Source organism: Cyrtonyx montezumae, unplaced genomic scaffold (assembly GCF_038088225.1).
Source record: "Cyrtonyx montezumae isolate F1298 unplaced genomic scaffold, pur_monq_1.0 scaffold_16, whole genome shotgun sequence".
NCBI classification, from domain to species: Eukaryota; Metazoa; Chordata; class Aves; order Galliformes; family Odontophoridae; genus Cyrtonyx; species Cyrtonyx montezumae.
The window spans coordinates 6,496,565-6,509,692 of record NW_027071892.1 but is presented as its reverse complement, the minus strand read 5'-3'; positions in this window follow the sequence as shown (position 1 = coordinate 6,509,692).

The following is a 13,128-nucleotide window of genomic DNA, read 5'->3' as shown; positions in this document are numbered from 1 at the left end:
ACATCGGCCACCATTGTCCCTGTGGCAGGGAGCAGCAAGGTGGCAGAGCTGTGCTGTGTGCCAGAGGCCGTGCTTCTGGTGCTGCAACAGCTCTCTGTGCACCCTTTTCTGGATGCCAGTGAGGTCCTGTTTGCTTTCTGGAAGCCCTGAGCAGTGCTGAAGCTGTCACGGAGCTCCCCGGGTTCTCCCTCTGGGCTGAGGCCATCTCAGGGTGCTTTGCTTTTTAGTACAAAATGGGACTTTTGTTGTAGTGTTCAGTCTATGTGAGATTTCATCCACCACCTTCTTAGCAGCTTACTTCCAGTCCCGAGGTCCTTCTGCTGTTCTTTGTAGCTGCTTACCTCCCTTGCCTTGGGTGTCATCACCAGGATGCCTGGGCACTGCTCGCTTGCCTTGCTATGCCACTTAATGCACATAACACATCACAGCCTCATTGCTGCAGCTTTAAATTACATTCAGTGGAGTGTGACACTGAAAGGCCAGGGAACACACTCGCTTTAGGAACAAGCAGGGAAAAGTCTCAGAATTATCGCAGAGGATCCTGAGAGGTCTCCTCTGAGAAGGTACTGCTGTTGATGGCCTGGCTGCAGTGCCTCTGTACAGTGCCCGCAGCATGGGAAATAAGCAGGAAGATTTGGAGGCCACAGTATGCCCCTTTGAAGAAAGGCTGAGGGAGCTGAGCTTGTTTAGCTTGAAGAGAAGGCTCTGGGGAGACCCCATTGTGGCCTTCCAGAACTTAACAGGAGCTTATAAATTGGAAGGAAATCAGCTTTTTACATGGGAAGATAGCAATAGGCAGGGAGAATGGTTTTAAACTAAAAGAAGGGAAATGTAGATTAGATGTCAGGGGGAAATTTTTCACTGAAAATGAGTGAAGATTTGGTGAGGTGCTGGCGCTGCTGCCCTGAGCTGTGGGGTACCCCGGCCCTGGAAGTGCCTATGGCCATGGATGGGCACAGGGCAGCCTGAGCTGGGGGACAGCTGTCCCAAAGTGGGGCTGGGGCTGGAGGGGCTAGGAGGGCCCTTCTGACCCAGTCCTGCTGGAATTCTGGATTCTTTGTCGCTGAAGCCCACGATAGATCCACTTTCAGAAGCTGTGCTGGGAGATAACTCCTTTTCCCAAATGTCGCAAATGTCCTAGAGGTATTTACACGCATGGAAAGGATTACGTTCCTGTGCCAATTAAGTTGAGCTAGTAAGGAAAGTGGGGTTAGAAAAGGATGAGAGTAGACAGAGAGCTGTGGGAACAGGGAGAGGTGTAGGTAGTGCTAGATAAAGTTCTGTAGGAGGACGAAAACCTTCCATCTGTCCTCAGTATTTATAGCATCTTCTTGCTGTTGTACGCATGCCCTACAGAGTGTGTATCTGTGGGCAGGTGGCAGCCCCGAGGAAGAACAGGGCAGGAGTTCTGGAGCTTCTCAAGGAAAACTGAGACAGGGGGAAGGGATTGGGGTGGTGTGTGCAGAGCAGGGGACTGACAGGCTGCAGGGAAGCAGGGCAAAGCATGCAGAAACATACTGGACTGCAGGAATATGTCTGCTGAAGTGTGAACTGTGATTCGAGCTGAGCATTCCCTTCACACACACGTACTCAGCGTTCCATGCAAAGAAGTAATTGAAAACTCCCATCAGATTTCTGTGCTGGTGCTCTGTGGTTCTCTACTGAGAGCTGGGAGCCTCTATGCTGCCTGACAGTGTCACCATTCCAGTAACCCCAGCCCGTGGGCTGCTGGGGGTTGGGAGCATGGCAGATGGTGTGGGCAGCTTGCATGCTATGTGCTGACTTAACACATGGAAACTGCACGGCTGCATGGGTCCCCTTCGTTACGCTGCACTCAGGCTGTCGTGCAGTCTGTGACCATGAGGAGAGGGTGAAAACCATGCTTGGCTGACTGCCTGCTTGCTGATAGGAAACTTGTTGGAGTGCATCTGCTCTTGTTCCTGGAGAAAAGTGTTCCTTGCTGGCAGACTTTTACAAAAGCCCTCAGCCTGCTCAGGCTCTGAGTACTGCAGCAACTCAAATAAAGAGCAAGACCGAGTGACTGCTCAGGCACTGAAGGCAATGAGCCTGCAAAGGCTTTCTAGGGATTAATGAAGGGTATTACTTTATAGGGCTGTCAATCAACAACTTCCCTGAGCTTTGGAGAATTTTCACATGGCATGAAATAAATAGTTTCACAAATGCAGTGTTCAGTGTCTCCTGGTTTCTTCTGGGTTTGCTACTTGAGCATGGTTTCTGACTGTATTTCTGAAGACAGATGAGCTCATGCTGAGCCATTTATTTGTGTGGTAGTGCTATTCCACGTAGCCATTCATTTACCTGAAGCATATTTGGACAGAAATTCCTCCTTGCATTCAGTTGTACATGTCTCATTTTCATATGAAACCACACCAGGTTTCTGATCTAGGCACTGATGGTAACAGGGTTTTTAGTGATGGCAGAGAGGGTCTAGAAGGCTGGATTGGGAAAGGAAAAGAGAAAAGGAAAGGAAAATAAAAATAGAAAGGGATGACAAAGGAGCTGGAGTGTGTCTGTCACAGTGCAGGAAAGCTGTCCCTGTGAGTGTCTGTCAGACTCAGAGAGGGCTGGCACCCTTCGGGTGGGCACATCAGCAGGGAAAGGTGTGCAGCAGGGAAAGATGTGCAGCAGGGACGACGGCCAAGCCCTGAGCTGGGCAGGTGACGCAGCGGCTGTGCTGGTGCAATCTGCAGGGGCTGATCGCACTGTAAGCTGATAAGCGTGGCAAAGTGTGACCTCCTGTGGGTAAAACTGGGAATTACCATGGGATAATTAAGCAAATCCTTTTCCTATCACATGCTGGCATCTTAACGGGATGCTTGCCCAGAAGTGTAGGTCTCGTCCACCTGCAGCAGCCAGGCCTGGAGCTGTCCCATGGGCGAGCTGCTGATGTTCCTCTTGGCATGGATTCAATCCTGCCCAACTGGGAGCGTGTCGGTGACTGTGCCAGCTCAGAGTCAGGAGCAACGCTTGTGTGGGCAGCACCCATTCCTCTGGAAGAGATCTGTAGGCACTACACTTCCCGTTAGCTGAGCAGGTTGCAGCCCTCTTGTCCTGTCTCTGTCCCTTCCCTTTCCCCAGCGGTGCCCCTCTGGGGAAGGCAGTCATCCTGTCACACCTCAGGCTCTCGTGGCACTGAGTGATCCTCTTGCCACGTGCAGGGGTTCGTTAGGAGGGACTCAGGACCTCCCTTCTGGATGACTGTAATTGTCCTCTGTGAGAGGAGCAGGACATAGCTATGGGTGACAAGAATAGTAAGCTCTCGGCATATTGCATCAAGCATTCTGAAATGTACGATGATTGCTACTTCAACATCTGGCTCTGGCTGCAGGTGTTGCTGTTGTGCTGGATACGGTGCAGGGTTGGATCCATGCAGATACCTCAGGCTGCTGGGCACCTTCAGGGCACTCCTGCTGGCCTCTGCAGCACCTGGAGGAGGAAAGCTCATTGCAGAGAGACCTTGCACATGGCTGCTGACCTTCGGGGTCTCAGGGCACACCTATCTGTTTTCTCATGCTTTCTCAGGTCAGGCAGCTTCGCATCCAAACCTGTATCACTGCGTGCTCTTGGATGTGTCTCTTCCCCCACATGGAAGAGCAGATCCCACAATTAGTGCTTCCAAAAGGTGTGAAATGGAGCCAGAGCTCAGGCAGGCTGGGTGGGTGCTGTGACCCGGGCCTGCTCCACGCAGTCCTCACACCTGTGCTGCTGGTGAATCGTTGCTCTGTGCCGCTGCCCCTCTCCCCTCCGCGCGCTGTTTTCATTAGTGCGTGCTCTCGGGTTAAGGGCCGTTCTCACTTCCAGCTGAACAAACACTTTCCATCGCGTGTAAAATCCAGCCTGGTGCTAATAGGCGTCTCCCCTGCCTTCCTCCTCCCCTCTGCCAACCTTTTGTGCGGTTGGCAGGACAAAAAAGTGCTGCTATTACCTGACTTATTATCGGCACGGGACTGTAATTTATGGCCTGTGCTTGGTAAAGTGCCATGCTGAAAACATTTACGTCCCACTTAGAGCCCTGCGGGGTGGCAGGTGGGAGATGGTCATGGAGGGGAAGCCAGTTGTTCCACCCTTGCAAAACAGCACACAGTCTGAGAGCTTCCCCTGCCTTCCGAGGGCAGAGTAGTTGGCAGCAGGCTCAGCATTGCAGTGGGGATGGGCGTAAGACCCTACCATTCTTAGGAGAAACACTGTTGTCTGCCTCTGGACATGTATCTGGTTTCCTTATTCTTTGTGTCTCTGGTTTTGTCTCATCCCTCAGATCTCATATTTGGCCTTCCCCTTGCACGTGCCACCTCCTCCTGCTTCCAGGCTCCGGTGCTCCAGGCTCCTGTAGACAGTCTGTGCACAGCAGATCTGGCACAGGATCCTTGGATGACTCCTGGAGGAAGGCACGACAGCAGCACAGCTGCTCTCCAGCAACCAGGTCCTGGCTCTGAAGCAAGCACCCCCAACATTTAGGTCACCACATCTGGATTTGACTGCACACAGTGGAGAGAAGAGGGCAAATGAATCACCGCTGCTGTAGGTAGGCTGGGTTGGAAGGCCAACTGTGGGGCAAGGGGAAAACTATTCCCAGCAGCGGTGACTTGACAGAAACGAGTTTACACCCTGGTCCAAAAGAAGTTCAGCATGTTTTTAACACCAGGTGATTTGCTTGTGACCCGAACGTTCTTGTTTGTTGAATTTCTCTCAGGAAAACATCATCATTCATCATTTAAAGGAGTCTGTCTGCCTAGTGCTATTGTTCTGATTCAAAGGATGGGAAATCAGAAGATTCTCCAAATCATTTTGCTGGCTTCATGAGCATGCTTCCTCTGAACCTGAGTCGTTAGAGAGAGACTGGCATGGCTTGCACTGAGCTGGGCTTGCTGCACACAGTGCAGAAGGACCCCATGGAAACTAGTCTTTCTTCTTCAGTCTTTGCCTGGGGAAAAACTGCCTTAATGGACCTCCAGCTTCGATCACGCAGTACGTGCACTGTGTGCTGGTGTTAAAGGGGGTGTTCTGGCCGGGGCTGTGGGGCTATGCAAGTCTTGGACACTCTCTGCTTGTTGTGTTGGAAGCTTTGCAAGATCGAGCCTTGGGTGTCTGATGATGCAGGGATTCTGCATAACGCCCACAGTGCCAAGCTAATGCCACTTCCAAATACATGTCACCGTTCTGCTGTGGTTTCTGGCCATCCTGTCTGAAGGGTCCTAGGGCTGAAATTATGGTCTAGGAGACTGCCTTGAGCTGGAGTTGCTTCACTCATGCCACAGTTGGGAAGAGTGCATATTTTGGATGGCTTTTGATTTCCCAAACAGTAGCTGTCTCAAAGTTTGCCATCTGGTGTAACTTTGTCCTCTAAGCTCCATCTGTGTTATACAGTGAGAAGGGACCTCGGCCTCCCAAGTGGACCAGCCTGCTGGTCCTGAGTGCTGAATTTGGTTTTGTTTCTGAAGCAGCAGAGATATTCAGGAGCCAAATCAGGTGCTGAAATTAGAGGGGGAAAGCCTCCCCTTGGGCTCTTTCTGTGAGTGAGGGATGGTGGGGAGCTCACATTGCCAGTGGGATCTGTGCCCCCCTCTTGGCCTTGTTCTGCTCACCCAGATCCATCCACCTCATGCCCGGGTTGAATCTCCACCCAGGTTCTGGGGGGCAATCCCTGCTCAGATGGTGCTGAGGGGATGGGCGGCTGTGCTGGGCTGGATTCTGTGGTGGCAGAGAGCTGTTATCCCAGAATGTCTCAAGTGTGTGTGCAGAGAGAAAGCAGCTTGGCTGATAGTAAATCTCAGCTGAATGTGAGGGTATTCAGTGGGAAGGGAGGCTAGGGGATGCAGAAATACCTGTCTTGAGAGGGTTCACTGTATGTGCACCTGATAAAAATCACAACATGGGATCAGCTTTCTTCTCTGCTTGCTCGGCTTTTGGCAGGCACAGCCAAGCTCTGGCAGGCAGGGTGAGTTTCCTTCTCCCCAGGGTCGTTAAAAAGGACCATTTCCCCATTTAAAGAGCGGGAGGTGGGGATGGAAAGCAGAGCTGAGCCAGGCAGCGGGCTCGACCTGCTCACGCAGCCTTGGCTCTCCCACTCCCACTGCTCTCCACGGCATTAGGCACGTGGGATCGAGGGGGGCTGGACGGGTATGAAAGCAAACACACATCTGGAAGTTCCTCCAGTTAATTGGGCAATTATTCATACCACTCTTGCTGGAAGCAGCCTGCTACCGCCGAGCCAAAACCAACAACAACAGGCTGTGGGCGTGCTCCGGCCAGGCTGGGGCGCGTGCGGTGAGGTGGGGCTGCAGAGGGCAGGCAGAGTGTGGGCACGGCCGCTCCGAGCTGTGGGGTGGGTGGGAGCCCCATGGCGATGGGCACTGTGAGGTGCTGGGGGGTGTGGGCCCCAGCTGGGAGGGGGAGCAGCGGGAGAACCGCAGTCAACCTGTGTTGGGTTTTATTAGGAGCTTGGCAGGCTGTGGTGTTGGGGAAGGTAGTCCAGGCCCAGCTGTGCTCTGTTACACTTTGCTCCTCGTAAATAGTGGATTCGCTGCCATTTCTGCCCTGCTCCACCTGAACCAGGCTCTGGAAGCCACTGTTCACCTTTTCCATCCCTCCTCCTCCCTCTTCCTCACATTCCCAGCTCCTCTGCGGTCTGACAGCGGCAGTGCAGCACGTCTTCATCCGCTGCTCATCCCTGCCAGGTGTGGAGGAAGGGCACTACTTGCTGCCCTTGGCCCTGGCAGCCATTCCCTGTGGTTAGCCCTTGATTTGGGGCTGTGCAAGGACCTCTGCAACTCCTCATGGGGGATGATGTGGTGGGTACCTGCGCACCGTCAGCTCTGGAACTCTGTCTCTTCTTCTCATCCCTAAATACAATGGGATATGGTGTCACTCCTGGGGCTGAATGCTCAGGGATTGCCTATCAGTGGGACAGAAGGACAGAGCCACATCCTGAAGCCGTTCCTCTGGAACCGCGGCTGAGTGCGGTGTGGATGCTTTGCCATAACTCCCTCCTCGCTGCCAAAGCCCACAGGCAGCCAGTCCCCTTCTAACAGCATCTCTGTTACTGATAAAACCCATCACCCGCCCTCGAAGTGTGCCTGCCACCAGGAGGTGGGGCCCAGCCCTCCTGCTTCCCGCTCGGCCTCAGGGAGCGTCTCTGGCACTGGGATGTTTTGTGGCAGCCTCAGAAGTGCACGCAGTGTCGTCTCCGCCACCGCAGCTGGAGCCTGCCCCAGCCAAGTCCAGCTGCGATGTGGACAGAGAAGAGTTCCCGTTGTTCCCTCTTTCCTTGTCTTTTTCCTTCTTCCATGAGCCACGTCTTCTGAGAAGAACTTTACTGCCGTTAACTCTAGATCTTCCTTAGGATAACATCAATCAGACAGACAGTTTGGCTCCAGGGTGAACATGGGCATGTAAGCAAGGCTACACTGAGTCACACCACGGAGCTGCCCCGTGCAGGATCCTCTCCCCAGCACTGCTGGAGTGAGTGCTCTAGGAAAAGGCTTGAAACAATGCATGCATGGCGTGCTTTCTCCTGCTCTTTCCTGGCAGCCCCCATATGTGATGAAAGGTTTATCTAGTGGGTGATCAGCTAATATTTTGCGTCTTTGTTTGCCCATTTTTTGAAGTGTTTTAGAAGCAGTGGTGGTGCTAGCTTGGAAAGGCTTGGGGATGCGTAGTTCTCTGCATGCGATCTTAGTAGTGCTCTCAGAAGTACCATGAGGACATCACACCATGAAAAACCACTGGAGAGAGGAGAGCACGATTCCCAATTTCACATGAGAAAAGAATTTGAGTGGCTTGACCAAAGTCTCAGTGGGAACCTGTAATAGAGTGAGGTGTTGAAACCGGATGCTTGGACTCCTGGTGATGGCCCAGCCTCCTCCCTCTTTGATAGCCACCCACACAGATATCTAAGCTAGGATGGGAAGTGCTCATTGAGGAGACGATGCAGAAATAAACTAACTGGTGTGAAAGTCTTCCTCACTGTCCAGGTGGATGAGTGAGCTGTAGGATGATGAAATCACCCAGGTGAAGAGGCCAACCAACAGAACTTACTTTGTTTGTGTTTAAGAAGTGGAAACACTGCTGAGGGTCCAGAGGAGATGGAGCTGTTCAGAAAATCAAGATAAGCCACATAGAATGAATGGGAGAGGTAAAGCGTCAGGGAATGAAGAGAGAGCCAGGCCAGGATCTGTCAGCCAGGAGGAAGAGGCTGGAGCTGCCAGCCGTGCTGAAGGGATAGAAAAGGTAGCCCTTGGTGTAGGAGGGTGTATGGAAACAAAACAGTTGAGATACAAGCACCAAGGGACAGCTCTTGCTCTCACTGAAGGGAATGGACTGACTCCCATTGACGTCAATGAGGGCTGAACTGGGACCCTTGCGAGAAAATATATTGAACACAGACAAATCCAGCAAAGTCAAAACAGATGATGCAGGCCGCTTAACACAGTCACAGGGAGCTTGTTGCGAAACCTCCTAATGAGGCACTTCTGTCAAGCAGCCATCTCCAAGCCCAACAGACTCCAGCCTAGGAAGGGAACATGGGAGGCTGTGGTGCTGGAGGAGGCACGCCCAAGATGGAAGGCAGGAATGTCATGGGATGGGTCCTCGTCGTGGTGGAGCATTACCCCACTGACTTCCACACCTACCTGATCACGGCCCAGGGAGCTTTTTGTCCGAGCTTTGCTGTCCCACTGATGAATCTTGTCATGAAGCTGAAGGTGCAGACAGACTGGACAAGTTACCACGGAGGAATCTCTGCCATACATCAGCTGACGGCGGGGGGCATCTCTGTGCACGCCCTTAATCCATGGCACATGCAAGTCAGTTCAAGTTAGCCAACATGACGGAACCGCACTAAGCTGGCTAGAGTGACCTTATTTGCACGGACTAAGCGAATGCACATGGACTGCAATGCTGACGCAGTGGCTGCTTACCGCGTGATGGCCTGTTCCCGTGTTTGCGCTCAGTCTGTGACTCATCACCCCAAGCTCTTCCCTTGCTGGGCTTCTCGGTCCCTCGTTCCAGGTTCCCAGTTCCTGCTTTCCACTGTGTCAGGGATGTCTGCGGTCCTACCCAGCCCTTGTTTCTCCAGAGAGTGGTTTTGGCAGCTCTTGTGCCCCGCTCTGCAGGGACACAGCTGTCCTTCATGGAAGGCTGTCCTGGTCCTCAGCGTGGCCAATAGCACTATAGCATCCTGCCTTGGGGATTTTGGTCATGGCCTGAGCACAGCACACAATATCTCCACAAATATCTGACCCTTTCTAACCTGGCAGGCCGCATTCAGCACCATGATCTGCCCCTCCTCCCTCTTGTTCTCTCCTCCTGAGGACAGCAGTCGGTCAAGACAAGGTGCAGTCCTGAGATAGCCAGGAGTTGCTGAGCACTCTGGTCATGTTCATGGGAAGATCCTCTCTCTGACACTGTGGGAGTTTGGAAAGGTGAAGGAGTTTAGAGCAAAGACAAGAAGTTACCGGTATGAATTATTCAACTGAAAACAGAAGGAGCTGAGTTTTGGCTGCTGCGAAGAATGTGGGCTCTGCAGGGCTTATTTCCAGTGGAGCCTGGCTCTGTCTGTATCACTGAGATGTTGGTGAGGCTGCCTTTCCTCTACACTGTGTTGAAGCAGAATCCAGTCCTGGAAGATCCATCTCCCCTAACCAGGACTCACATATCTTGGCTGCAGTGTGAGAGAGGGGACAGACCTAAATCCACTGTTTTGTAGCCAGAAAATGGAATTGAAAGAGAGCTCTGGGATGGAGACAGGCAGGGGGCATTGTTGCTCTTAAAATGGTTCTGTAGCATATGTGCAGCTAAGATATTTTGATCCCCCTCAGATAGATTGGGACACAACTTTGCCTTCCTTTCCTCTGTGGATCCACTGAAATAGACGCATCTAGAACACAGTTGGGCTTCCTTGGTGTAGGAGCAGGGCTTTGGGGGTGGGAACTCGAGGGAAAGCTCCCAAAGGAAGGTGGCACAGGGATGAGCTGTCTGCAGTGACCAGGAGTGAGGAGAGCCAAAGCTTGGAAGTGCCAGAGCTAGCAGATGTGACAGAGAAGGGCCTCTTCAAGTGTCCCCACAGCAAAAAGAAAGATAAGGAGAGGATGGAGATGCAGCTTTCTGGGGAAGAGGACGCAGAAGCAAAGAACATGGAGAAGGCAGAGATACTCAGTGCTCTTACGATGCCGGAACCAATAGTGTTTCACAACTTTATTAATGACTTAGAGTGCACTCTCAGTACACTTGTGGGTGATATCAGATTAAGGGCAAACAGTTGATATGCTGTGGGCACAGCTGCCATTCAGATGGGCCTTCTCGAGCTGCCATCTGTTTTGTCCTTTCACTGGAAACAAGCTTCCTTTCCCAACACAAACAGATGAAGATTGTGTCAGACTCATCCAATCCCAGTGAGTTCCCCCTCCTCTTTATTCATGAGTACATTGTAGGGTGAAGTGTTATTTCTAAGGCTGATTCTTCTCTCTCTTGTCTCTTCCTAGCAAACACTTTTCCCCTCCACATCCCATGACCATTCACCTCTTTCGGATATCTGTGTGGGGATGTTTATTGACACGACAGCATGTAGCAGCCAGCGCTGCCAAAGTCAACGCATCCCATCTCTGTTCCGAACAGGCTGGGGCTGTCGGCTTTGGGTCCCCTGAGAGATCCCAAGGCTGTTTGTTGACTTTGTCCTTGGCCAGTGTTAGATAAACAGTGAACCTGTATTCTTTTGGTTCTTCTTCCTAGGAGCAGCTCAAGCACAATAGTGGCCACATCACTCACTTGACATCGACCCTTTTCTCTGGATTGTGACCCGAGTGTTTAGTGAAGCTGAGAAAAAGCTGCCACTGAAATCTGCCTCAGAGGGTGAGAAAATCAAGGCCCTTTCTGCAGTGCCAGGGCTTGGGCATGTTTAATGCCACCTGGCATTTTGGGATGCTGCTCTCCAAAGACAGGGGCTACTTCCCTGCTTCAGGTACCGATGTTGCTGGGTGTTAACCTCTGAACTTCGAGCAGTGGCAGCCCAGTGCCAAATGAAAGGCGGCAAGAAGCAGCACGATGAGACCTGCTGTCCCCGCTCTGCCTCATGTGCCATGTCCTCTGTAGCCCTGAAAATCATATGTCCTCCCCAAAACTCCAGCATGAGGAAATACCTTGGGGAGCTTTCTGTACTTGGGTGTGTTTCCTGGTGTCTAACACAAGCTCTCCAGCTTTCTGTGTGGTTCCTTCCATTCTGTCAGCTGCAGAGATGGACCTCCTATCACCACTGGGTCAGACCACATACTCCTTGACCCTGTGTCGGTTTTGGGTGAAGGATCCAGTGAGTTCCCAAGCTGTTGGGCATGGATGAACAAACACCAATTGTGTGATTGCATAAGTTTCATCTCTCTTGGAATCCAGGCTGAAACAGCCAGCTCCACCATCCCTGCGGGATAGCCTGCGACCAAAAGCATTGCAGAGGTAATGAGAACAATGCTTCCTGGTTCCTGGATGGGATCTTCTGTTGGTGTAAACTAGTTCTGTGCCATTGGAACCAGCTGTCAAATGCTGATTTGCAGCAGCTGTTTTGAGACTGCTGCTCTTGCCATGCTGGGCTTTCAGTGGGCTCTGCTAAGGCATGCCCAGGTAGTCAGAGGGGAAAAGTAGATTAAGAAATGCTTACTTTTGGCCTCAGGCTTCTGCTAACAAAGAGGAAGCCCCACTGAACAAAATGGGGATGCAGCAGTCAGATCAGCTCTTTTCCCAGATGCTGGAGACTTTCAGTGTGCATCACAGCAGAGCAGAGCAGCCTGAGATGTGCTGACCTGCCTAGGGTGGGCTTGCTCCGACACAGGTCTTTCCTGCTGGGCAGAGTCCAGACTCTACTCAGAAGGAGATAGAGATGACAGGAGAGGTGACCCAAAGTGTTTCTGGACTGTTTAGCTTTCCTGGTTACCTGGATTTTTTTGTTTGTAAAGTAAAGTAGAAGCTGAGAACCAGCCAAGCCCTGCAGCACCGAACCATCCTTTGGTTCTTCATTGTACATCAATAAACTGCCTAATCTACTGCGTTAGACCACTTTACTGCTGCCGTCCCTTCCGTGTGGCCAGCTCCCTTCCCACACAGCTCAGAGAAGGAGGGGGCAGGTCAAACAGCCTGGAGCTGCTGTGAGTGGTGGTTGGCACAAACAACATGTTGTGAACCGCAGAACCAGGGAGTGCAGCAACAGTGCTGGTGTGATCTGGGGCTCTGTAAGAGGAGAAGGGGAGATAAGGAAAACCAGAAAAAAGTGTCCTTGGAAAGATAAACGAACCAGAAGAGCAAGTTAAGTTGAGCTGGGGTGAAAAACTGCTGAGGGCAGCAAAGGTGTATGTGAACAAAGAACTGCAAACTTTCTAAAAGGGAATCAGAATACCCTCACTGTGTCTGAGGGTGGTGAGCTGGGGGGGATCCCCACACGTCAGCTCCTCCTCCTAATGCTCTACATGTGTCTACTGGCACCTTAAGATCTCAATAAAGGCAATGTGTGGGGCTGCTTGGGGCTCTGTGAGCCCAAAACACGTGCTGTCTGCTCGGCTCCTGCTGCCCTCACCTGCCCTCTGGCACCAGGAGGGGTGGCCATTCTATCATTGGGGTGTGACCTGATTCCCAACAAATGCTGGCACTGAAAGAGGTTCCCAGGTTCTGCAGTTTAGGCACTATTGCTGCCTCTCGAGGTTATATCATTTGTCTCAGTCCTTGGCCCTGAAACCTTAAGCAGCTGCAATGATGGAGAGCTGAGACCTTCTTAGATCACCAGTAAAACCCTCCCTGGCTCCTTTTTCCAGTCCCCCCACCCTCCATATCCATGCAGTGCACCAAAGCCATCTTCTCTCCCCTCCTGTAGCATCCCTGGTGCTAGAAAACTGGAGAGCAGGTCTGCTCCTGAGTGGGGATGGCTCCTGCATGCAGCTGCTCTTTGTGAGTATGGTTCCTCCTGCAGATGCCAGCACAAGGTCCTGCACGGCAGTGTGCACCAAAGCCACAGGTGTTTCTATGTGGAATAAGAAGCAAGAGCTGCAAGGGTGAGCCCGCAGAGCTGGGCTGCCATGTGGAGCTGCAGGGATGGCCACAGGACTGGCTGGTGTGCTTAAGAGTAAAAGAGTACAG